General features: G+C 31.7%; 1 pseudogene; it reads left to right on the top strand.

Moving 5' to 3' along the window:
• Window positions 1-27417, top strand: part of LOC139870768 (CMP-sialic acid transporter 1-like) — a 157302-nt pseudogene that overhangs the window by 39140 nt on the left and 90745 nt on the right.

Genomic DNA, 27417 nt, shown 5'->3' with positions numbered 1-27417 from the left:
CGAATGTCGATATCTTCAAACGAAATACTGTCGCCCCACTTATATTCCTTCATTTGATTACGGAAATCACCTCCGTAATGAACGTTGAATGAAACAATCATTGGGGGAAGTGTTAACATTTTGCAGTTTGGGAGTGTTTGATTTTGATTTTGAGAAAGGTGGAAATATAAAAGAAATATATGTTTGAGTGTATAAAATGATATATATGGTTGGTGTTTTTATAGTGTAAAAGTGACTGTTGGGATAGCCGTTGGAATTTTTTTTTTTTTTTTTTTTTACTAACGGCTAAAAATTTGGGAAAGTTTTTGGGCGAAGGTGGACGATGCCCGTTGGGACCTCTCTCATGATAGTTTCATTCGTGCTCTTCGAATAATCGAATTATTTTATCTGTATTATTCTGTAATGATGAAAACTCTATTTATCAGCTCATATTCATCAAGAAAAACATATTTATTGTTATCCATGACGACCTCACTCAAATTTCGGGACGAAATTTCTTTAACGGGTAGGTACTGTGATGACCCAGAAATTTTCGACCAAATTTAAACTTAATCTTAATATGGATTCGACACGAAAAGCAAAGTCTGTTAAGTTGAATCTCAAAAAGTTTGAACTATTTATATGGAATCATTTGACCATTGACTGCTCCCGACGATTCACGAACAATTATGTGTAAATATATATATGATAAGATAAATAAAAGTGACAAGTAATAATTATTCAACAAAAGATGATATATAAAATAAGTAATAATACATATATATAATACAAATATGAATATAGTTGTTATATAAATATGGTTATTCCAGTAATGATATCAATATTAGTATCATTAATATTATCATTATCATTGTTATAATTATAATTAAAAAGGTTATGATTATCAAATACAAATATTACTATAAGAATGACTAAAACTATAATTTTAGTTATTATTATGAATATTATTAATATTAGTATTACTAAAAATCATTTTTTTTTAATATCATCATTTTATTTACAGTTAACATTATCTTTATAATTATTATTAATATGATTAGTTATTATTATCCTTATTAGTATTATTACTAATAATAATATTAAACAAGATAAATTATAATCTATGAATACAATAACATAAATAAAAGAGATATACAAATTGGATATAAATACAATACATGAATATTGATATACTTACAGATTATAATTATAATTAATTATATATTTATATATAGACTTATAAAAAAAATACAGATAGTTAGAGATATAAGTACATGTATATCCGTAAATTGCTTTCAATCACCATCTTCTATGTTAAACTGTCTCCCTAATTGATTCCATTTGTATCAATCACGATTTAAAAATTCAAAAGGAGTCAAATTTTGTTAAAGGTCTTTTCTTCTTTTATATTTTCTTGTATTCTTCCTTTTTGTTTATATTCTGTCAACCACTCCCATTATAAACTAATCCATTAACATGTGTGATAGGAAAATCCTTCGATTATTATACCAACCATCTTTCGAACCACAAGAAGACCAATGATCAACAATCATAATCAAGAACCAACCGGTTGATCCTAGTTCGATCAACACAACCAAATCCCATTATTATACACCACTTTCATGATCATTTTCATTAAACCATCCAAGGACTTGTCAAACTGCTCGACAGTTGTTGCTAATCGCTGCCTCCTGATCAACACCCAAACACAACCCAAACCTTGCTTATTTCCTGTCTACGAATTACTGCAGCTGATATATATATTGTTGTTCAATCATCAACATCAAATACATCACCATGAACAATACAATGGTACTTTCTGTTCTGTTTCTAGTCGCTACTGAAACTGCTAATTTCATTCCTGTTTTCCTGTGTAAACCATAATAAACCTTACCCACTCAATTAAATTATAACTGTCGCTGCTAAATGATCATGTCTACTGTTTCCTGTTGTTCTATTATATATTTCGATTATATACAATCGAATCAAACATATAGATTGCAAGTTGGAATAAATTGATTACTAAATTACAAGAACACAATTATAAATAGATAAATAAATAAATAACAAGAACACAATTTACCTAATTGATCAATTACTGGTTCGATTATAATTAGTTGATATTGAATTGATGAAGTCTCCGTTATTATACACTACGGTGCTCAATTCTTCTCCCTTGTGTGGACAGACGCCAACCGAACCCCTGCTTCAAATTTTCTGTTGATTCGATACTGATAATGGTGTGGAAACGATGATGATGATGATGACGATGAATGGATGACCGATTGTACCTTGATGATGGTAGCTTGATTGAATGATTCGATTAAAGAATCAAATATCACCGTGGTTCTGCGAATTGCTTTTGCTATCCTCGATCTACTTTACAGTCACCAACATACACCACAAATCCTTTTATATTAGGTATTATTATTATTATTATTATTATTATTATTATTATTATCATTATTATTATTATTATTATTATTATATTATTATTATTATTATTATTATTATTATTATTATTATAATAGTTATTATTATTATTATTATTATTGTTATAAAGTGTTATAGGATAAAACAATTTATGTTGTGTTTAATTCAGAAAAACGAAGACAGCAGAATGGTATTGTGTGTTGAGGAGTGAATGGGAGGTCACGGGTTCAATCCCTGTAGTGGCCTATTTTTTTTTTTTTTAAATCCGTCTTTATAAGGTAGTTTTCTTTTTATAACCTCTATTATTATCATTACTATTATTATTAACTGTTATTGTTAAGTTAATTAAAATCATTACTAACATTAATATAATTTATACTATTATTATCATTATTATTATTAAGATAAGTATTATTAGTATTAGCATTATTATTATTATCATTATTAATAAAATTATTATTTTTATGGTTGTTATAGCTATCCTTATTATTTTTGTTACCATTAAAATTATTACAAAGATTATCATTTAGATTATTCTTATTATTATTATCATTATCATTATTATTATTATTATTATTATTATTATTATTATTATTATTATTATTATTATTATTATTATTATTATTATTATTATTATTATTATTACTATTTTAGTATTATTAATATTATTTTAATAAACAAATGACATTTATATATTTTACATCTATATTAATATTAGATATTATTTTGTTTAATAAAATGTTATTATAATTAAGTTACAAATAATATATAAACATGAGTTCTAATACATTATTTAATATTTTCAAGCTTTAATATATAATATGTATAATAAATAACCTATATAATATCCTAACTAAATACTTTAATAAGAATCTGTTATATAACTACTAAGCATCTAAAATACATAAATTAGATATAATTACTTTATTTATTAATATAACGCACAAATTCTTAATATAAGAAGTATACTAATAATATTAATATATAAACTTTCTAATTGTTATTATGTGTTTTAATATATATAAAACTGATATAGGTTCGTGAATCCGAGGCCAACCCTATACTTGTTCAATGTCGTTCTATGTATTTTTACTACAAAATACATTAGGTGAGTTTCATTATTCCCTTTTTATATACATTTTTGGGCTAAGAATACATGCAAATGCTTTATTAACTGTTTTACAATATTTATATGCGTGAGTTTCATTTGCTCCCTTTTTAAATGCTTTTGCAATATATACTTTTAGGACTGAGAATACATGCGCTGCTTTTATAACTGTTTTACGAAATAGACACAAGTAATCGAAACTACATTCTATGTTTGGATTATTAAACCGAATATGCCCCTTTTTAGTCTGGTAATCTAAGAATTAGGGAACAGACACCCTAATTGACGCGAATCCTAAAGATAGATCTATCGGGCCCAACAAGCCCCATCCAATGTACCGGATGCTTTAGTACTTCAAAATTTATATCATGTCCGAAGGAGGATCCCGGAATGATGGGGATATTCTTATATGTATATTGTGAATGTCGGTTACCAGGTGTTCAATCCATATGAATGATTATTTTGTCTCTATGTATGGGACGTATGTTTACGAGAAATGGAAATATGAAACGTTGTGGTCTATTAAAATTATGAAATGATTATTTATGTTAAACTAATGAACTCACCAACCTTTTGGTTAACACTTTAAAGCATGTTTATTCTCAGGTATGAAAGAAATCTTCCGCTGTGCATTTACTCATTTTAAGGATATTATTTGGAGTCGTTCATGACATATTTCAAAAGACGTTGCATTCGAGTCATTGAAGTTCATCAAGATTATTACTAAGTCATTTATAGTTTAGATATATTATGAAATGGTATGCATGCCTGTCAACTTACGTTGAAATGAAAGTTTGTCTTTTGAAAACGAATGCAATGTTTGTAAAATGTATCATATAGAGGTCAAGTACCTCGCGATGTAATCAACTGTTGTGAATCATTTATAATCTATATGGACTTCGTCTGGATGGATTAGGACGGGTCCTTTCAAGAGGTTCCCGGGTAATTGTTACAATTTAGGAAATACGAACATTGCCGATACATATAAAGTTCATCGGGGTTGGAATTAGGTTTCTCTATTTTTATACCTCTTCCCTTATTATTTTCTTTTGCCATATTAAATTGGGTCGAGGTAATTTCTATAACATCATCAGAATCCTCATCGGGATCTGATTCATCGAAAAATTGGTAATCTTCCCAATATTTTGCTTCCTCGGTGGAAACACTATTGACCATTTTTAACTTTGGTCCGTTGGTTGATGATTTTCTTTTATTTAATCTATTTACTGTAGGTATCAATATTTCTTCCTCTGGAACCTCTTCTTCTTCTAGTTCCTCCTCTTCCAGTTCCTCCTCTTCTGATTCCTCTTCTTCCGGTTCCTCTTCTTCTGGTTCCTCTTCTTCCGGTTCCTCTTCTTCCGGTTCCTCTTCGGGAATTTGTGAATCTTCCCAAATTATATTCGACTCTTCATTATTATAAGGTGAGTCGATGGGATTTGTACTAGTGGTATACATCTATCACACAATATCAAACACATTAAGAGGTTAATATATCACATAATATTTACATGTTAATAATATATAGTTTTCAACAAAAGTGTTAAGCAATCATTTTTAAAGAAAACACGGTCGAAGTCCAGACTCACTAATATATCCTAACAAACTCGATAAGACACACTAATGCAAATTTCTGGTTCTCTAAGACCAACGCTCGGATACCAACTGAAATGCAGTTGAGGACAACCACCGTCCCACCCAGTGCCTTCCCAGCTAACCGCCTGGTGACCACTGAGTGTACATCAGATACTGATTTTAGGGCCTACCTCTCGGCTACTGCCAACCCTCGTAAGGGATCGCAAGGAGTAAGATCCAATGCTTCGTCACAGTTAACACTGTGAGAACCTCCTTTACGACTAACCCGCCACACATGGATGGCGTTATACCAGCTCTGATGCCAACTGAAATGTCCCGTTCATATTGATTATAAATGTTCCATATTAATTGATTTCGTCGTGAGGTTTTGACCTCTATATGAGACATTTTTCAAAGACTGCATTCATTTTTAAAACAACCATAACCTTTATTTTATCGATAAAGGTTTAAAAAGCATTACGTAGATTATCAAATAATGATAATCTAAAATATACCGTTTACACACGACCATTACTTAATGGTTTACAATAAGAATATATTACATCAAAAATAAGTTTTTTAAATGTAGTTTTTACATAATATCATACAAGCATGGACTCCAAATCTTGTCCTTATTTTAGTATGCAACAGGGAAGCTCTTAATAATCACCTGAGAATAAACATGCTTAAAACGTCAACAAAAATGTTGGTGAGTTATAGGTTTAACCTATATATTATCAAATCATAATAATAGACCACACGATTTCATATTTCAATACATCCCATACATAGAGATAAAAATCATTCATACGGTGAACACCTGGTAACCCACATTAACAAGATGCATATAGAATATCCCCATCATTCCAGGACACCTATCGGACATGATAAAATCGAAGTACTAAAGCATTCCAAATTCCAGAATGGGGCTTGTTGGGCCCGATAGATCTATCTTTAGGATTTGCGTCAATTTGGGGGTCTGTTCCCAAATTCTTAGGCTACCAAGCTAAAAAGGGGCATATTCGGCTTCGATCATTCACCCATATAAAGTAGTTTCATTTACTTGTGTGTATTTCGTAAAATATTTATAAAATTGCATGTATTCTCATCCCAAAATATTAGATTTTAAAAGTGGGACTATAACTCACTTTCACAGATTTTAACTTCGTCGGGAAGTAAGACTTGGCCACTGGTCGATTCACGAATCTATAACAAATATATACATATATATCAAAGTATGTTCAAAATATAATTACAACATTTTAATACGTTTTAATGTTTTAAGTTTATTAAGTCAGCTGTCCTCGTTAGTAACCTACAACTAGTTGTCCATAGTTAGATGTACAGAAATAAATCGATATATATTATCTTGGATCAATCCACGACCCAGTGTATACACGTCTCAGGCTATATCACAACTCAAAGTATATATATTTTGGAATCAACCTCAACCCTGTATAGCTAACTCCAACATTACTGCATATAGAGTGCCTATGGTTGTTCCAAATAATAAATATACATGGGTCGATATGATATGTCAAAACATTTTCATACGTGTCTATGGTATCCCAAGATTACATAATATATTATAATACATGTATAATACAATATAAGTTAGCTAGGATATGATTTGTATTGAATTGTTACAATATTTCCCGTAGCTACAATAATAAGAAAAAAATATCCAATCTTGTTTTACCTATTACTTCTTCATTTTAAATCCGTTTTGAGTGAATCAAATTGCTATGGTTTCATATTGAACTCTATTTTATGAATCTAAACAGAAAAATTATAGGTTTATAGTCAGAAATATAGGTTACAAGTCATTTTTGTAAAGGTAGTCATTTCAGTTGAAAGATCGACGTCGAGATGACCATTTTGGAAAACATACTTCCACTTTGAGTTTAACCATGATTTTTGGATATAGTTTCATATTCATAAGAAAAATCATTTTCCCAAAAGAACAACTTTTAAATCAAAGTTTATCATAGTTTTTAATTAACTAACCCAAAACAGCCCGCGGTGTTACTACGACGACGTATATCCGGTTTTACGGTGTTTTTCGTGTTTCCAGGTTTTAAATCATTAAGTTAACATATCATATAGATATAGAATATGTGTCTAGTTAATTTTAAAAAACAAGTTAGAAGGATTAACTTTTATTTGCGAACAAGTTTAGAATTAACTAAACTATGTTCTAGTGATTACAAGTTTAAACCTTCGAATAAGGTAGTTATATATATATGAATTGAATGATGTTATGAACATCATTACTACCTCAGGTTTTGTGGATAAAACTACTAGAAATGAGAAAAATAGATCTAGCTTCAAAGGATCCTTGGATGGCTTGAAAGTTCTTGATGCAAAATCATGACATGAAAACAAGTTCAAGTAAGATTTCCACTCGAAATAAGATTGTTAAAGTTATAGAAATTGAATCAAAGTTTGAATATGATTATTACCTTATATTAGAAAGATATCTTACTATAAATAAGAAAGATTTCTTGAGGTTGGATGATCACTTTACAAGATTGGTAGTAAGCTAGCAAACTTGGAAGTATTCTTGATTTTATGAAACTAGAACTTATAGAATTTATGAAGAACACTTAGAACTTGAAGATAGAACTTGAGAGAGATCAATTAGATGAAGAAAATCGAAGAATTAAAGTGTTTGTAGGTGTTTTTGGTCGTTGGTATATGGATTAGATATAAAGAATGTGTAATTTTGTTTACATGTAAATAAGTCATGAATGATTACTAATATTTTTGTAATTTTATGAGATATTTCATGCTAGTTGCCAAATGATGGTTCCTACATGTGTTAGGTGACTCACATGGGCTGCTAAGAGCTGATCATTGGAGTGTATATACTAATAGTACATACATCTAAAAGCTGTGTATTGTACGAGTACGAATACGGGTGCATACGAGTAGAATTGTTGATGAAACTGAACGAGGATGTAATTGTAAGCATTTTTGTTAAGTAGAAGTATTTTGATAATTGTCTTGAAGTCTTTCAAAATTGTTTGAATACATATTAAAACACTACATGTATATACATTTTAACTGAGTCGTTAAGTCATCGTTAGTCGTTACATGTAAGTGTTGTTTTGAAACCTTTAGGTTAACAATCATGTTAAATGTTGTTAACCCATTGTTTATTATATCTAAAGAGATGTTAAATTATTACATTATCATGATATTATGATGTATTAATATATCTTAATATGATATATATACAATTAAATGTCGTTACAACGATAATCGTTACATATATGCCTCGTTTCGAAATCATTAAGTTAGTAGTCTTGTTTTTACATATGTAGTTCATTGTTAATATACTTAATGATATGTTTACTTATCAGAATACCATGTTAACTATATATATATCCATATATATGACATCATATAGTTTTTACAAGTTTTAACGTTCGTGAATCACCGGTCAACTTGGGTGGTCAATTGTCTATATAAAACCTATTTCAATTAATCAAGTATTAACAAGTTTGATTGCTTAACATGTTGGAAACACTTAATCATGTAAATAACAATTTCATTTAATATATATAAACATGGAAAAGTTCGGGTCACTATAATTACACTGGTCCTAAACGCCCCTGTCATAAAACATGTCACTGGGTACTGCGTTAGGCTTGAAGATTCTGAATAGACAGCAACGTCCCTTACCCCCGACGCCCGTGCAGTCTGACTACAGGTATACACGTTCAAACGGCTCATCTAATTGAGTAACTCGGTTGGGTGACGTATTAACATTCCGAAATGGTCTAAACTTTCTTAAGCATAATAGAATACATGGTTTACCATATCTGAGAGACGTGATGCATTTCAATGCTTTCGTTAATGATTGGTAAAAGATAGTTAGGCTCTTAAAAAGAGTTCAACCATAAAGAACACCATGGCCAAGTCAAGCTGACTTCCATGAACACGTTCGGTTATCCTAAAGGTCCAATCCTTTATGTGTCTAAACAAACAGTTCCTTAATTAACTAAGAATCCCTCAAGCGGGGTGCAATGCTTGAGACCACGTTATGGTGCAGTGTATAGGTCAACACTAACCGGGTTCCATGGCCTTACTTAGCAGAGGTACAGCTTACAACAACAACTGTGCTTCAGTTTGCACGTACGAAGTTTATATGCTTGGTGACTACACTAGCATGGTCTAGGACCGACAATGTACTAAGGGTCTAGTCAGATGTTTCACTATGAAAGAGTCCTCAGTCGGAATCCAGAGCTTGATAGACTTACTACAACTGGTTTGCCTCAGTCGATCTTACATTGTATCTGATACACTTCTCTTACCAAGGGGTGACATAGATAGTTTACTCTGAATCAGGGTTCGCGACTTCCCAATAACAGAGCCTATAACTACATTCTATTAGTTGAAAAATCGATTGAGTTTAAAGCATAATCGGAAAGCCTTTCAACAGCATACACAGACCATAATATTATTTCGACATTATAACTGCTTACATCATAGCATACACTAAAGATAACTACTCGCTAATCATGGTAACAATATCATAAAACATTATATAAGATAAAGGATAGAAGTACCAGTAGATTAGACGAGTTCTGAATACAAAAGTAACAACTTCAAGACTCCAGACCGCTCCTAATACAATCTTCAGCATTCTTCTCTGGGTACTAGGTTTCCCGCAAGGAGTCGAAGGCCTTGAGAGTATGACTAATATTGTACAATAGAGAGAAATAAGTGAATTGAAGTGTGTATTGGAATGAATGACAAAGCCCCTTTAAATAGACTAGGAATTTGCCAAAATACGGCTGGCAGGCTGTATGGCAGCCCGTTTGGTGGCCCGTATTTGGCAGGCCGTTTTCCTGGCAGCCCGTAATGGCAGGCCGCTTGGTGAGCCGTATTTGGCAGGCCGTTTACGTACTGGCAGGCCGTTTGGCAGGCCGTTTTTGATGCTGGTCAGCCTTGATTCACTGGATCGTAACTTGATTTCTTGTCTTTCACCGTTTTCGCTCTAGAATCTTCGTTTTAGCTCCGATTCTCTTGATTCTTTTTGCACCACCTTCGTAATTACTTGTTCTTCAATTCTAATTGACGAAGTGGGTATTTTAATGATAAAGTTCGAATCTTTCTTGTTTTTGGGCCTTAATACCGGGGTAAAAACGTGACTTTTTAGCCGATATTAGTCTTCAAGGTATTTATCTGTTCAAAAAATTTGATTTAGTTAGTCATGAAGTAGTTAGTCATGTCTAGCAAAATTATGTGTATAAACTGCAATCTGATCAGCCTAGCAATGAAGTAGTTAGTCATGTTTAGCAGAATCATGTGACAGAAATAAGATGTCTTTTATTAATTAATTAGATCTGGTTCAGTATTGAACTATTGACTAGTTTGCTTTTGGGTTGCAGCTTCTTGTATCTGACATCTTCCTATGGCAAGAGTGTTAGAAATCTCCCCCTTCCAGAACAGAATGGTAGAGTGTTCGTTTATACCCTACACTCTCTGTTATATGTAGTGACCCGAACTTTTCCATGTTTATATATATATATATATATATATATATATATATATATATATATATATATATATATATATATATATTAAATGAAATTGTTATTTACATGATTAAGTGTTTCCAACATGTTAAGCAATCAAACTTGTTAAGACTTGATTAATTGAAATAGATTTCATATAGACAATTGACCACCCAAGTTGACCGGTGATTCACGAACGTTAAAACTTGTAAAAACTATACGATGACATATATATGGTTATAGATATAGTTAACATGATTTTATTATAAGTATGTATCTCATTAGGTATTTTACCAATGAGTTATATACATAAAAATGAGACTATTAATTTAAGAAACTCGAAAACGATATATATAACGATTATCGTTATAACAACGTCTTACTAGGTACATATGAATCATATTAAGATATTGATACACTTGGTTAATTATGTTAAATGATAAGTAAATATATTATTAAGTGTATTAACAATGAAATACATATATAAAAATAAGACTACTAACTTAATGATTTCGAAACGAGACATATATGTAACGATTATCGTTGTAACAACATTTAACTCTATATATATTATACTAAGATATATTATATATCATAATATCATGATAATATAACAATTCAACAAGATCGTTAACCTAAAGGTTTCAAAACAACATTTACATGTAACGACTAACGATGACTTAACGACTCAGTTAAAATGTATATACATGTAGTGTTTTAATATGTATTCATACACTTTTGAAAGACTTCAAGACACTTATCAAAATACTTCTACTTAACAAAAATGCTTAAAATACATCCTCGTTCAGTTTCATCAACAATTCTACTCGTATGCACCCGTATTCGTACCCGTACAATACACAGCTTTTAGATGTATGTACTATTGGTATATACACTCCAATGATCAGCTTTTAGCAGCCCATGTGAGTCACCTAACACATGTGGGAACCATCATTTGGCAACTAGCATGAAATATCTCATAAAATTACAAAAATATGAGTAATCATTCATGACTTATTTACATGAAAACAAAATTACATATCCTTTATATCTAATCCATACACCAACGACCAAAAACACCTACAAATTTCATTCTTCAATTTTCTTCATCTAATTGATCTCCCTCAAGTTTTATCTTCAAGTTCTAAGTGTTCTTCATAAATTTCAAAAGCTCTAGTTTCATAAAATCAAGAATACTTCCAAGATTGCAAGTTTACTTCCAAGTTTTCTAAATCCATTCCAAGTAATCATCCAAGATCAAGAAACCTTTGTTACTTACAGTAGGTTATCTTTCTAATACAAGTTAATAATCATATTCAAACTTTAATTCAATTTCTATAACTATAACAATCTTATTTCGAGTGGAAATCTTACTTGAAATTGTTTTCGTGTCATGATTATGCTTCAAGAACTTTCAAGCCATCCAAGGATCCTTTGAAGCTAGATCTATTTTTCCCATTTCCAGTAGGTTTATCCAAGGAAATTTAGGTAGTAATGATTTTCATAACATCATTCGATTCATACATATAAAGCTATCTTATTCGAAGGTTTAAACTTGTAATCACTAGAACATAGTTTAGTTAATTCTAAACTTGTTCGCAAATAAAAGTTAATCCTTCTAACTTGACTTTTAAAATCAACTAAATACATGTTCTATATCTATATGATATGCTAACTTAATGATTTAAAACCTGGAAACACGAAAAACCCCGTAAAATCGGATTTACGCCGTCGTAGTAACACCGCGGGCTGTTTTGGGTTAGTTAATTAAAAACTATGATAAACTTTGATTTAAAAATTGTTATTCTGGAAAAATTATTTTTATTATGAACATGAAACTATATCCAAAAATTATGGTTAAACTCAAAGTGGAAGTATGTTTTCTAAAATGGTCATCTAAACGTCGTTCTTTCGACTGAAATGACTACCTTTACAAAAATGACTTGTAACTTATTTTTATGACTATAAACCTATACTTTTTCTGTTTAGATTCATAAAATAGAGTTCAATATGAAACTGTAGCAATTTGATTCACTCAAAACGGATTTAAAATGAAGAAGTTATGGGTAAAACAAGATTGGATAATTTTTCTCATTTTAGCTACGTGAAAATTGGTAACAAATCTATTCCAACCATAACTTAATCAACTTGTATTGTATATTATGTAATCTTGAGATACCATAGACACGTATACAATGTTTCGACCTATCATGTCGACACATCTATATATATTTCGGAACAACCATAGACACTCTATATGTGAATGTTGGAGTTAGCTATACAGGGTTGAGGTTGATTCCAAAATATATATAGTTTGAGTTGTGATCAATACTGAGATACGTATACACTGGGTCGTGGATTGATTCAAGATAATATTTATCAATTTATTTCTCTACATCTAACTGTGGACAACTAGTTGTAGGTTACTAACGAGGACAGCTGACTTAATAAACTTAAAACATCAAAATATATTAAAAGTATTGTAAATATATTTTGAACATACTTTGATATATATGTATATATTGTTATAGGTTCGTGAATCAACCAGTGGCCAAGTCTTACTTCCCGACGAAGTAAAAATCTGTGAAAGTGAGTTATAGTCCCACTTTTAAAATCTAATATTTTTGGGATGAGAATACATGCAGGTTTTATAAATGATTTACAAAATAGACACAAGTACGTGAAACTACATTCTATGGTTGAATTATCGAAATCGAATATGCCCCTTTTTATTAAGTCTGGTAATCTAAGAATTAGGGAACAGACACCCTAATTGACGCGAATCCTAAAGATAGATCTATTGGGCCTAACAAACCCCATCCAAAGTACCGGATGCTTTAGTACTTCGAAATTTATATCATATCCGAAGGGTGTCCCGGAATGATGGGGATATTCTTATATATGCATCATGTTAATGTGGGTTACCAGGTGTTCACCATATGAATGATTTTTATCTCTATGTATGGGATGTGTATTGAAATATGAAATCTTGTGGTCTATTGTTACGATTTGATATATATAGGTTAAACCTATAACTCACCAATATTTTTGTTGACGTTTAAAGCATGTTTATTCTCAGGTGAATACTAAGAGCTTCCGCTGTTGCATACTAAAATAAGGACACGATTTGGAGTCCATGTTTGTGTGATATTGTGTAAAAATTATATTCAAGAAACTGATTTCGATGTAACATATTTGTATTGTAAACCATTATGTAATGGTCGTGTGTAAACAGGATATTTTAGATTATCATTATTTGATAATCTACGTAAAGCTTTTTAAACCTTTATTTATGAAATAAAGGTTATGGTTTGTTTTAAAAATGAATGCAGTATTTGAAAAACGTCTCATATAGAGGTCAAAACCTCGCAACGAAATCAATTAATATGGAACGTTTTTAATCAATAAGAACGGGACATTTCATTATATACCTTATCCATAATAATAATGTTTAGTTTGCCACCCTGACATACGTTGATACATTTACATATCAAATAATGGGAAATTTGAAAATTGTTACTACAGGAATGGAGTATTATATAAGTGAGTTCCTTGATCTTTTTGTGAAAGTACATAGTAGTTTGGGAATCAGATCCTCATCGAACTGATTTCATTTCCACTTAAAGTAATTTTAATGAAGTTAAGGGTTTGTTTAATGTTTTATATGCTGTTCTTAAAGAGGAAGCTTTCCAATATGTAGTGGATGGCAATAGGTCTATTTTGTATACTTGCTGCTTTAGATAGATTGTTTCTATCTGACCTAAGCATTTAGCTGATAGCCAGTGAGTAGACTCTAATGATCATATATATTAACCGAGCATAGATAGTTTAGACTTAATAATATTAATAAAGGGACAAGGATACAAACGCCACTTCCTTTTCTCTACCTGCTGATTCACTAAGATCACTGCCCGTAGAAACTACTTGTGAAAATTTACTTTGCGGGTTCTTTATAAAAAAAAAGCTTGTCGGTTGCTATTGATATAGATTAAAGGATCTGGAGAAGCATCTTGTGACTCACTATTCTCATCACCCATCCAGGGATATATGTTTGGTGGTCTTCTGATGCAAAAAAGTGTGGTTTCTCAAGGACACCTTTGCCTATACTGTTAGAGATATGGAGAACTTTAAACAATTAGAAGGAAGATTCCAGGAAACTCACACGAAGCTTCCACAAAGTTGTTAGGAAACTCACATGTAGCTTCTATGAAGTTGTTAGGAAACTCACATGTAGCTTCCACGGCATTGTGAGAAAATTCACATGTAGCTTCCACGAAGCTGTCAGGAAACTCACATGTAGCCTCCATGAAGCTGTCAGGAAACTAACATGAAGCTTCAAGAAATTGTTTTTAGCTTACTCCTTAAATCATTCTATAAATAGACCCTCTTGTAACTCATTATAACCACATTATCTCTTGTGTTGATTTCATTTCTTGCATTTATAATCTTTTGTTCATTAAGTGGGTTAGTAATCTTGTAGAATTACTATCGGTGAGTGATCTTGTTGAATCACTTGCGTTGTTTTAGGTCCTAATATCCTTACAACTGGTATCAGAGCACAAGGTTTCGTTAAGGGAAAGATGGCGGAAGACGGGAAGTTTAGAATCGACTGATTCGATGGGAGAGACTTTGGCTTTTGGAAGATGCAAATTGAAGATTACTTGTATCAAAAGAAGCTACACCATCCCTTGTTAGAGACCAAGCCTGAAAGCATGAACGATGCCGATTGGACGCTTTTGGATCATCAAGATTTGGGCGCTATTCATCTTTCACTTGCTAAGAACGTTGCATACAACGTTGTGAATGAGAAGACGACGTTTGCTTGCTTGAAAGCACTCTCTAACATGCATGAGAAACCGACCGCTTCTAATAAGGTATTTTTCATGCGTCAATTGTTCAGTACAAATATGACGTAAGGTACGAGTGCAACAGATCATATCATTGAATTTAATAATATCGTTTCAAGGCTTGAATCGGTAGAGATTAAGTTTGATAATGAACTAAAAGCACTAATCTTGCTTTCATCATTACCGGAAAGTTGGTCGGGTACGGTTACCGTGGTTAGTAGCTCTACGGGAACTATTAAGCTAGCGTTTGAAGCAATAAGGGATTTGATTCTTGGTGAAGATACTCGTAGGAGAAACTCGGGGAAATCGACATCCGGTTCTTTGTTAAGTACCAACAAACGTGGTAGGAAATTTGACCGCGGTGAGAAGAATGGTAGAAACAAGTCTAAGAAGAGGTATCCATCGAAAGATAGAAGTGAAGCTGTTTGTTGGGGTTGCAATCAAAAATGACACTTTCAAAGGAATTGTAAAAATGGTTCGGCGAAAGGTGTGAACTTGACCGAGGAAGAAAGTGATGATGCACTTTTATGTAGTGTTGAAAATTCTATGGAGTCTTGGATTTTGGATTCGGGAGCTTCGTTTCATGCTACTCATGTCAAAAGCATGATGAAGAATTTTCGTTCATATCAAGGCAAGGTGAGATTTGCGGACGACAAATAACTCAATATAGAGGGCATTGGAGATGTTGTATTGAAGACTACTCTTGGCTCTAAGACCTTGAAAAACAAGGTACATTCCTAAATTAAAAAGGAAACTTATTTCGGTTGGTCAATTAGATGATGAAGGTAACGCGGTTACTTTTGAAAACTGCCAATGGAAGGTGGTTAAGGGTAGTTGTATTGTGGCCCGTGGGCATAAAAGGGTAACTCTTTATATGGTTAAAGTGTTTGATGAAGACACGGTGGTTGCTACGGTTAATGTTGAGTCTGAATCAACTCTATGGCACCGAAGGCTTAGGCATATAAGTGAAAAAGGTATGAAGATGCTCGTTTCGAGTGGGAGGATTCCGGATTTAAAAGGGGTAAAACTTGGGTTTTGCGAACCATGTGTCTATGGGAAGAAAAAGAAGGTGACTTTTGGAAAATCGGGGAATGCACCTAAGTTGGAGAAATTGAAGCTTGTTCATATGGATGTATTTAGTCCAACGAATGTAGAATCACATGGAGGTTCTCGCTATTATGTCACCTTCATTGACGACTCCACTCGAAAGGTATGGGTTTATTTTCTTAAAGCTAAATCTGATGTATTTAATGTGAAGCTATCACTAAATAGTGAATGAGAAAAGTAAAGATTCAACTTAACTTTTGACGTAGTCACGTTTGAATTTAGAAAATAAGGTGTGTCTTAACTTTTGACGTTGTCTTGGTTGAATTTCGGAATTCAAGGGATTTAAAGAAAATCGTCGAAATCTAAAAGATTTGATTCTTCGAGATTTAAGGAAATTAGGATCTCTTTAATTAAATGCGATGATCTGTCCCGATTACTACGTCTAATATTTCCATTATAAATTTACCTTTTCTGTTCCATTAGTTTTCACCACTTCTATACTCAATTCCAAATTCAAAAGATTGTGAAAATGCTTAATCCAGTTCTGATCCTTGTCCTTATCCTTACTATCGCAACAATCATTCTCCTTTTCCAACTTCCACCGGAGGAATCTGTTTTCTTCTACTTCTGAAAGGACCTGTCCTAATCCACCTGGATGAAGTCATCAACATTTGGTCCCATTGCGATGATCGACTCCAAGTAATACCCTTATATTGAGCAAATGCACAGCGGAAGACTTAATTCGTACCTAAGAATAAACATGCTTTAGAGTGTCAACCAAAAGGTTGGTGAGTTCATAGGTTTATCATGACAATCATTTCAATATGTTAATAGACCACAAGATTTCATAATCATAAACATAATACACTCGCAAGTGTATGTAAAGCATTCTAAGTGGTTGAGCACTTGGTAACCATACTTAACATTTAATCAACGTCGCATATTCCCTTTATTATGAAATCTCACTACACCGTACCAAGTGTAGTCACTAAAACGAAGTACTGTGCAACCGTTGAATACTGGTCGTCCAGTCCGGTTGGGGTTGTCAGGCCCGATAGATCTATCAACAGGATTCGCATTTACAATACCCATGTAAATAGTAGTTACCAAGCTACAGGGAAATATGCCAGTGGTACAACTCAACGTAGAATATATTTTTAAGTACTTGTGTCTATTTTGTAAACATTTATTAAAGCAGCGCATGTATTCTCAGCCCAAAAATATATATTGCAAAAGCAATTAAAAAGGGAGCAAATGAAACTCACTTTTGCCTTGAAGGTATTTAATTCGACTTGGCCTCCGATAGATATCACGAACCTAACCATATATATAATATATCAACATATTTTCTTTTTAAGTAATCCTTACATATATATATATATATACTTTTAATACTTTTAATATTTTCTTAGTCCGTAGTTAGCAGTCCGATGTTAGTGGTCCACAATTAGTTGCTTAAATAAAATAAATAAAGACTCCATCGTATTCGTATTGATCAGAATTAATCTCGACCCATGGTACCATGTTGTCAAATGACGTGTTGCGTACATAAAGTACCGTGTTGTCAAATGACGTGTTGTGTACAATCATGAGGTCTTATGATTAATCTTCTCGTGTTGTTTACGGGTGGTCTTGAAATATATAAAATCAAATCATAAGTAATTATATATAAAATATCATATTAATTAGGAAAGATATGATTAATTTACTTTTTCTCCAAATATTTTCGTAGCTAAACTAGCTTCGGATACCCAATCTTGTTTTAGTCGTAGTTTCTTCATTACAACTCCGTTTTTGTTGGTTCAACTTGCCTCTTCCTTGGATTGAGTCAAATTTTAAGAATATGAACTAAAAATACCTTAGTTTGTATTCGAAATCATAGGTTATAGGTCAAACTTGGTGAAACTTATGAAAGTGATCATTTTCTATCATAAAATCAACATTTAATGATCATTTTTCTAAAAATACTTACACTTTGAGTTAAACCATGAAATTTTTATGTGTTAACATATTCATAAGAAATATCATTTTTTCAGAACATGAACTTCCAATTCAAAGTTCAAGATGGTTTTTAATTATCCAACCCAAAACAGCCCCCGGTTGCACTCCGACGACGTAGATTCAGTTTTTAAGATGTTCTTTGTAAAACCAAGTTATATCTTGTTACGTTAGCATATCATTATGATATATTACAGGTGTTGAAGTGTTTTAAAATTCAAGTTAGAAGGATCTATTTAGTTTGCGAACAAGTTTGAAATCATTCAAACTATGTTCTTGTTGTTAAAATTTTATACCACAAAATAAGATAGCTATATGAATATGAATTGAATAAGATTATGAACAAGGTTACTACCTCAAGTTACTTGGACGAAGTTACTGCAAAAGATAAGAAATAATCTTGGAATCAAAGAGTGGTGGAGTTGGATCAAAAGGTTGGAAGTAAACTTCTTCAAATGGGTGGTTATTTTGATATGTTCTTGAAAGAGTTTTCTTATGGTGTTTAAGGCTTGTAATTGAAGCTAAATGATGGGGAAAATGCTTGGATATGATCAAGTATGAAGTTAGAAGTATTTTGAGAGAGAAATGAGGGTGTAGGTATGAGAAAATGGAGTGAAGAAATGGTGTTCATTTATAAAAACGTTTTTAGTTTATAAAGAAAGAAAAGGATTCCTAATTTTGTTTTCTTACTAATAATTCATACTACTTGACAAATTCTAGTTACCTCATATCTAGGGCAGTAATAATGTGGATTAGGATGTTGATTTGATGTGTATATACCAATAGTAAATACGTATAGAAGCTGGGTATGATACGGGTACATATACCCTAGATATATGTATAGAAATCTTGAGGAAACGGAACGAGAATTCAAATATAGCTATCTTTTGTGAATATACTTATATTTTTTTTATGTATTTAAGTCCTTAAAAAGTGATTAAATACATTATATATACGATACATGTATAAGCATTATAGATTATAAGTATATATATCAAAGAATGTTACGTATAGTTATCGTTTTGAAAACTTAAGTTAGTAGTTTCAAAATATACTTATAACTCATTGTCATTAGTACACAATGAGATGTTAAACCATCCTTAGATCATGTTAAATATATATAAATACATATATATACACAAACGTATAATTATCGTATGTTATATAGTTCGTGATATCATCAGTCATATTGGACGGTCAAACGTTGTGTAAAACTCTTTTCAAAAACACAAGTCTCAACAATTTGGATTGCTTATCATGTTGGTATGGTTTAATTTATGTAAATATTAATCTCATAAGTATAATTTGGTCGGAAAATTCCGGGTCATTACAGTACCTACCCGTTAAAGAAATTTCGTCCCCGAAATTTGATAGAGGTTGTTATGGATAACAATAAGAAGGTTTTCATGACAAATATAAGGTAATAATGGAGTTTTATCATCATTGAGTAATGTAGATAAAACAATTCGATTATGCGAAGAATATAAATGAGACTATCGTAAAAGAGTGAGATGAGTAAAATATATTCGTCTTAACCGATGACGTAGTTATGATTGATTTTCGGGATTTAAAGGATTTAAAGAGAATCTTACGTAATAAGATTTGGTTCTTTGGTGATTAAGGAAATCAGGATCTTCTTTGATTATATGCAATAATCTGTTTCGATTGCTCTGTCGGATATTTCACTATAAATTCACCCCTTCGTTTCCTTATTTTCCACGACTCACACCTTCTATTCTTTCTCCCTTGATTCTTACTTTAAAGCATTCATCAATATGCTCCATCCAGTCCTGATTCTTGATATACTCCTAACTTTTATATCTGTCATTCTTCTTTTTCATCTACCACCTGAAGAATCTATTTACTTCTACTATACTCTTGTGTTTATAGTGTTTCTAATTCTCCCGTGTCTCTATATTGCTATCTGCATCGATATACACGGTTTGTAATTTCAGGGTTATTATCGGAGTTTATATTCTTCATTTTTTTTTGGAGCTTCATGCTTTCGTTTTCTCTTCCCGACTTCGAGTCAAGCGAGTAATGGTCCGGAATTCGTAGATATGAAATTCAGAATGAACATAGCTAATGCTCTAAGAAGAAAATGGTAATAGAACGATTTTGATTTGTTAAATTACCAGAATACCCTGGAGAAGACCGAGTCATCCAGAAAAATATTCTCTTGATATGTTTAGAGATTAGATAGAATGTAAGAGTCGTGTAAATGGCACATGATGACGGTACTGTGAATCATCATGCTTCATTAGAAACTCAGCATGACTTACTGTAATATAATGACGTTGATCAAGTGTCATTATATTATACTAATCCATGCTTCAGTTCCCAACACTACTTCAAAACATTCATATTTTAAACTCGAAGGTTTCAGAATTTAGAAACTAACACAGTTTCTTTTATGTTGCAGATATTACGGAGAGATAAATGATCTCAGATAAGAATAGTTGTGAAAATATCGCCAGAAATATGGAGGATATTTATAATAGAACATACGAGAATATCTTAGAATTTCTAATATCAATGGATGATGAAGAAGATTTGTCTGTGAGGGTTTAGAATAAGAAATAAGATGTTTGTTAACGATTTCAGCAGGCACAGAATCATTTGGATTCTTTGAAGGCAAACTTATTCTTTGTGATTTGTCCATGGCTTTCTTCATAGTTTCGCATAATCCACTTTTCGGTACTAAATTTTCTATCGAGCGTTCCTAACACTCCTTTCTTTATCTTCAAACTTTTGGCCATTAAGATCATCTACAACATGCTGCTTCGTCAGCATTTTCAAAGTTAACTGATCTGGGTCATCAGTTATCAAACCGAGGTAGTTTCAGGAGAATTGTGTTTTTAGAATCATTAATCGCTGATGGTAATATTGTGGAATATAAAAGGTTCCCCAGTAACAATAAAGAGTACGCATATATATCGCGGTTATAATAAAGTTGTTTCGGATGAAAAGTCAGAGTTGACTTGCTGGAGCTGTGACAAAATTGGCTACTTTGAAAAGGGATTGCAAAACGATCTTCAGTAATAACAATGTCAAAGGAACTAGAACAGATACGTGTCAAACATTTACTCAGTTTCCGAGGGTTTTTCAGGTGCATAACTATATGCATCAATCTTTTCTTCCATAGATGAAGTGCGGTTGGTTTATCCTCTCGATTGAGGTGTTTTTAAGAATCATGATAGATTTGAACGCTGATTGTAATCGTCGAGATACAATGAGGTTTAAGATGAAATCAAGTGGCAATCTTGAAGAAATGTCTAGTTTCATATGTTATAATCAATATTTTAATTCATTTTAATTGTCCAATGTCATTAGTCCACAGTCGATAGTCCACAGTAACAGTCCAATAATTCATATATAGTTTAATATATAATATATGAATTAATTAATACGTGTCGTGACCCGTATACGTCTCAGACTCGATTACAACTCAAACTATATATATTATTGTAGAATTAACCTCAACCCTGTATAGAGAACTCGATCATTACTGCATATAGAGTGTCTATGGTGATTCCAAATAATATATATAGATGCGTCGATATGATATGTCAAAACATTGTATACGTGTCCCGATATTTAAAGTGCGTAAAATAATTACAGAAATTAAATGACGATAAATAAAAGTGCGATAATTAAATTGCGATAAATAAACTGCGATAAATAAAATGTAATCAGTAAGCTAGCAACAGTTAGCTGGAACAGTTAGCGTGGATTCTTAACAAAATTTTTCATAGTTAATTTGTTTGTTTCTAACAGATTTTATTTTGTCATATGTTTTCTTCATATTCCACTTGTTGGATTCTGGGAAGTCAAAATCCAAATATGAAATTGAATGAAAATGGTTATTCTGCGGTGAACGGATACGTATATCGGTGGTTGTAAGTAGGATAGTAAATGACTGTTGAATCAGCTTCGACGAATGTACAATGTAACTTATTAAGATGAAATCTAATTATTCCTCGGGTATTACCTACCCGTTAAAAAAAAATTTCGCCATTAATATTTTGTACAAAAGAACTTTTAATTACAATCTTTATGAAAACATATATACATATATATTTTCTTCAGATGAAATCGTGAATTTAATGAGTTAATATGATATTAATCTCATTTGCTTTTCGGTTTGAGCTAGAATAAGAAATCTCTAAAACTTTTTGAAACCACATATTCTTCGTAGAATATCAATGAAGTTATGGATCAATACTTCATCGTTCATTATTGTTGGTACTCCTTGGTATCTATGGTGCGTATGATGTTGATGTTTGTGGGACAGATTATGATGTCGAGACATGTGATGCGGATGTTGTTTGTTAGTGGTGATGATGGTATTGTTGATGTTATTGATGGTGGTGCTGATTATGCTGCTGGTGCTGCTGCTGGTGTTTGCAACCTTCGCACCATGTTCTCCAAAGCCGTCACGCGAGCGCGAAGTTCGTTAACTTCTGCTAGTACACCGGGATGATTGGCGGTTGGAGCGAGTGAATGAACAAGATTTGTAATATGGGATAGTATATAATCGTGACGAGATACTCTAGAAATGAGAGAGAAAATGGTGTTTCGAATAGGTTCACCGGTAAGTGCTTCAGGTTCATCGCCAAGAGGGCAATTTGGTGGATGGAATGGATCACCTTCTTCTTATCTCCAGTGATTTAGTATATTACGAACCCATCCCCAATTCATCCAGAATAGATGATGGGAAGTTGGTTGATCCATTCCGGTGACGCTGCTTTCGGAGCCCGAATGGAAATCCATATCGGCATAACTGTCGGAATCTGAAGAATTCGAACTAGATGCGGAATCCATCTTGTATAATGGGGAAAATGAATTTTTGGTATGGAATAGATTATAGGAGTTAGATTTGGTACTCTTCAATACATAATTTACATATGTATATATAATACCAAAATCCCATAAATTACGGAGAATCTTTGAAAAGATATCAGTCAAAGTTCGCAATAACAGATATGCTAAGATAAGAATTCGTCTATACACTATCAATGCAGTAAATGCAGTAAAACGTGTCTAGACTTATGAATGATAAGCAGGTAATTTCCTAAGGATGATAAGCAGATGATTTCCGACTAGAAATGATAAGCAAAACTTTTGACATGTAGACACGGTCGAAGTCCAGACTCATTAATGCATCCTAACAACTACTAGTTAGACACACTAATGCAAGACCTGGTTTGCTACGACCACCGCTCTGATACCAACTGAAAGGACCCGTCCTAATCCACCTGGATGAAGTCATCAACATTTGGTCCCATTGCGATGATCGACTCCAAGTAATGCCCTTATATTGAGCAAATGCACAGCGGAAGATTTAATTCGTACCTGAGAATAAACATGCTTTAGAGTGTCAACCAAAAGGTTGGTGAGTTCATAGGTTTATCATGACAATCATTTCAATATGTTAATAGACCACAAGATTTCATAATCATAAACATAATACACTCGCAAGTGTATATAAAGCATTCTAAGTGGTTGAGCACTTGGTAACCATACTTAACATTTAATCAACGTCGCATATTCCCTTTATTATGAAATCTCACTACACCGTACCAAGTGTAGTCACTAAAACGAAGTACTGTGCAACCGTTGAATACTGGTCGTCCAGTCCGGTTGGGGTTGTCAGGCCCGATAGATCTATCAACAGGATTCGCGTTTACAATACCCATGTAAATAGTAGTTACCAAGCTACAGGGAAATATGCCAGTGGTACAACTCAACGTAGAATATATTTTTAAGCACTTGTGTCTATTTTGTAAACATTTATTAAAGCAGCACATGTATTCTCAGCCCAAAAATATATATTGCAAAAGCAATTAAAAAGGGAGCAAATGAAACTCACTTTTGCCTTGAAGGTATTTAATTCGACTTGGTCTCCGATAGATATCACGAACCTAACCATATATATAATATATCAACATATTTTCTTTTTAAGTAATCATTACATATATATATATATATATATATATATATATATATATATATATATATATATATATATATATATATATATATATATATATATATATATATATATATATATATATATATATATATATATATATATATATATATATACTTTTAATACTTTTAATATTTTCTTAGTCCGTAGTTAGCAGTCCGATGTTAGTGGTCCACAATTAGTTGCTTAAATAAAATAAATAAAGACCCCATCGTATTCGTATTGATCAGAATTAATCTCGACCCATGGTACCATGTTGTCAAATGACGTGTTGCGTACATAAAGTACCGTGTTGTCAAATGACGTGTTGCGTACAATCATGAGGTCTTATGATTAATCTTCTCGCGTTGTTTACGGGTGGTCCTGAAATATATAAAATCAAATCATAAGTAATTATATATAAAATATCATATTAATTAGGAAAGATATGATTAATTTACTTTTTCTCCAAATATTTTCGTAGCTAAACTAGCTTCGGATACCCAATCTTGTTTTAGTCGTAGTTTCTTCATTACAACTCCGTTTTTGTTGGTTCAACTTGCCTCTTCCTTGGATCGAATCAAATTTTAAGAATATGAACTGAAAATACCTTAGTTTGTATTCGAAATCATAGGTTATAGGTCAAACTTGGTGAAACTTATGAAAGTGATCATTTTCCATCATAAAAACAACATTTAATGATCATTTTTCTAAAAATACTTACACTTTGAGTTAAACCATGAAATTTTTATGTGTTAACATATTCATAAGAAATATCATTTTTTCAGAACATGAACTTCCAATTCAAAGTTCAAGATGGTTTTTAATTATCCAACCCAAAACAGCCCCCGGTTGCACTCCGACGACGTAGATTCAGTTATTAAGATGTTCTTTGTAAAACCAAGTTATATCTTGTTAGGTTAGCATATTATTATGATATATTACAGGTTTTGAAGTGTTTTAAAAGTCAAGTTAGAAGGGTCTATTTAGTTTTCGAACAAGTTTGAAATCATTCAATCTATGTTCTTGTTGTTAAAATTTTATACCACAAAATAAGATAGCTATATGAATATGAATTGAATAAGATTATGAACAAGGTTACTACCTCAAGTTACTTGGACGAAGTTACTGCAAAAGATAAGAAATAATCTTGGAATCAAAGAGTGGTGGAGTTGGATCAAAAGGTTGGAAGTAAACTTCTTCAAATGGGTGGTTATTTTGATATGTTCTTGAAAGAGTTTTCTTATGGTGTTTAAGGCTTGTAATTGAAGCTAAATGATGGGGAAAATGCTTGGATATGATCAAGTATGAAGTTAGGAGTATTTTGAGAGAGAAATTAGGGTGTAGGTATTAGAAAATGGAGTGAAGAAATGGTGTTCATTTATAAAAACGTTTTTAGTTTATAAAGAAAGAAAAGGATTCCTAATTTTGTTTTCTTACTGATAATTCATACTACTTGACAAATTCTAGTTACCTCATATCTAGGGCAGTAATAATGTTGATTAGGATGTTGATTTGATGTGTATATACTAATAGTAAATACGTATAGAAGCTGGGTATGATACGGGTACATATACCCTAGATATACGTATAGAAATCTTGAGGAAACGGAACGAGAATTCAAATATTGCTATCTTTTGTGAATATACTTATATTTTTTTATGTATTTAAGTCCTTAAAAAGTGATTAAATACATTATATATACAATACATGTATAAGCATTATAGATTATAAGTATATATATCAAAGAATGTTACGTATAGTTATCGTTTTGAAAACTTAAGTTAGTAGTTTCAAAATATACTTATAACTCATTGTCATTAGTACACAATGAGATGTTAAACCATCCTTAGATCATGTTAAATATATATAAATACATATATATACACAAACGTATAATTATCGTATGTTATATAGTTCGTGATATCATCAGTCATATTGGACGGTCAAACGTTGTGTAAAACTCTTTTCAAAAACACAAGTCTCAACAATTTGGATTGCTTATCATGTTGGTATGGTTTAATTTATGTAAATATTAATCTCATAAGTATAATTTGGTCGGAAAATTCCGGGTCATTACAACTTCGCCCTTGGGGTTATAGTGTTTTTAATTCTCCCGTGTCTTTATTGTCACGACCCGGAAAATTTCGACTAATTCTGAACCAAACTCTTGATACGATTTAATATCTTTAACATGATAATTAATGTCTGTAATGCTGAGTCTCAATATTTTGAACTGTTATCATATATGCAAATACCCTTCGACTAATCTCGACGATTCACGAACATTTATGTGTATATATATTATAATAATAATTTTATTGGTTTAAAAATATGATTTGTATTTAAAATATATATATATATAAAGTATATTGAGTGTATATATATATTTGGTCTCGGATTCATTTAGTAAGCGAAGGTAACGCTCATTTGTTATTCGATAGATAGTAAACGAGTTAAAACGAAACTTATGTGATTCTAAAATAACGGTGATCCGAAAATGGGTTTTAAAAATGTTAGGCTTAGTAATAATATATTTAGATGTTGTTTGTCAAATTTAAAAACTTTTTATGTTTTTCTTGGGGGTTGTGAGTGAGTAATTATTGTAATTTTTATTTAATAGTTAATGACCAAATTTTATACCATAATGATCTAAATAAATAAAGATACTTAATTTAAAATTTTGGGATTTTTCTGAATACTTTTATCCGCCTCTGATTTACAACGAAGTATGAAATAACACTCAAAATAACACTGGTGGTGTAAGGGACATGTGTGTGTCGGCTAACACAATTTTAATCAAATAAGATTACTGTGTTCTTTTTGAAATTTATGTATAATTATATGATATTATATATATAGATAGCAACATATAACAGATAGCTAAATAATTAAGTTCCATGTGATTCTAATAGGATACTGTTATTTTTCTTACCT

This window comes from Rutidosis leptorrhynchoides, chromosome 10 (genome assembly GCF_046630445.1).
Source record: "Rutidosis leptorrhynchoides isolate AG116_Rl617_1_P2 chromosome 10, CSIRO_AGI_Rlap_v1, whole genome shotgun sequence".
NCBI classification, from domain to species: Eukaryota; Viridiplantae; Streptophyta; class Magnoliopsida; order Asterales; family Asteraceae; genus Rutidosis; species Rutidosis leptorrhynchoides.
This window is presented reverse-complemented; position numbering and strand designations above follow the sequence as displayed.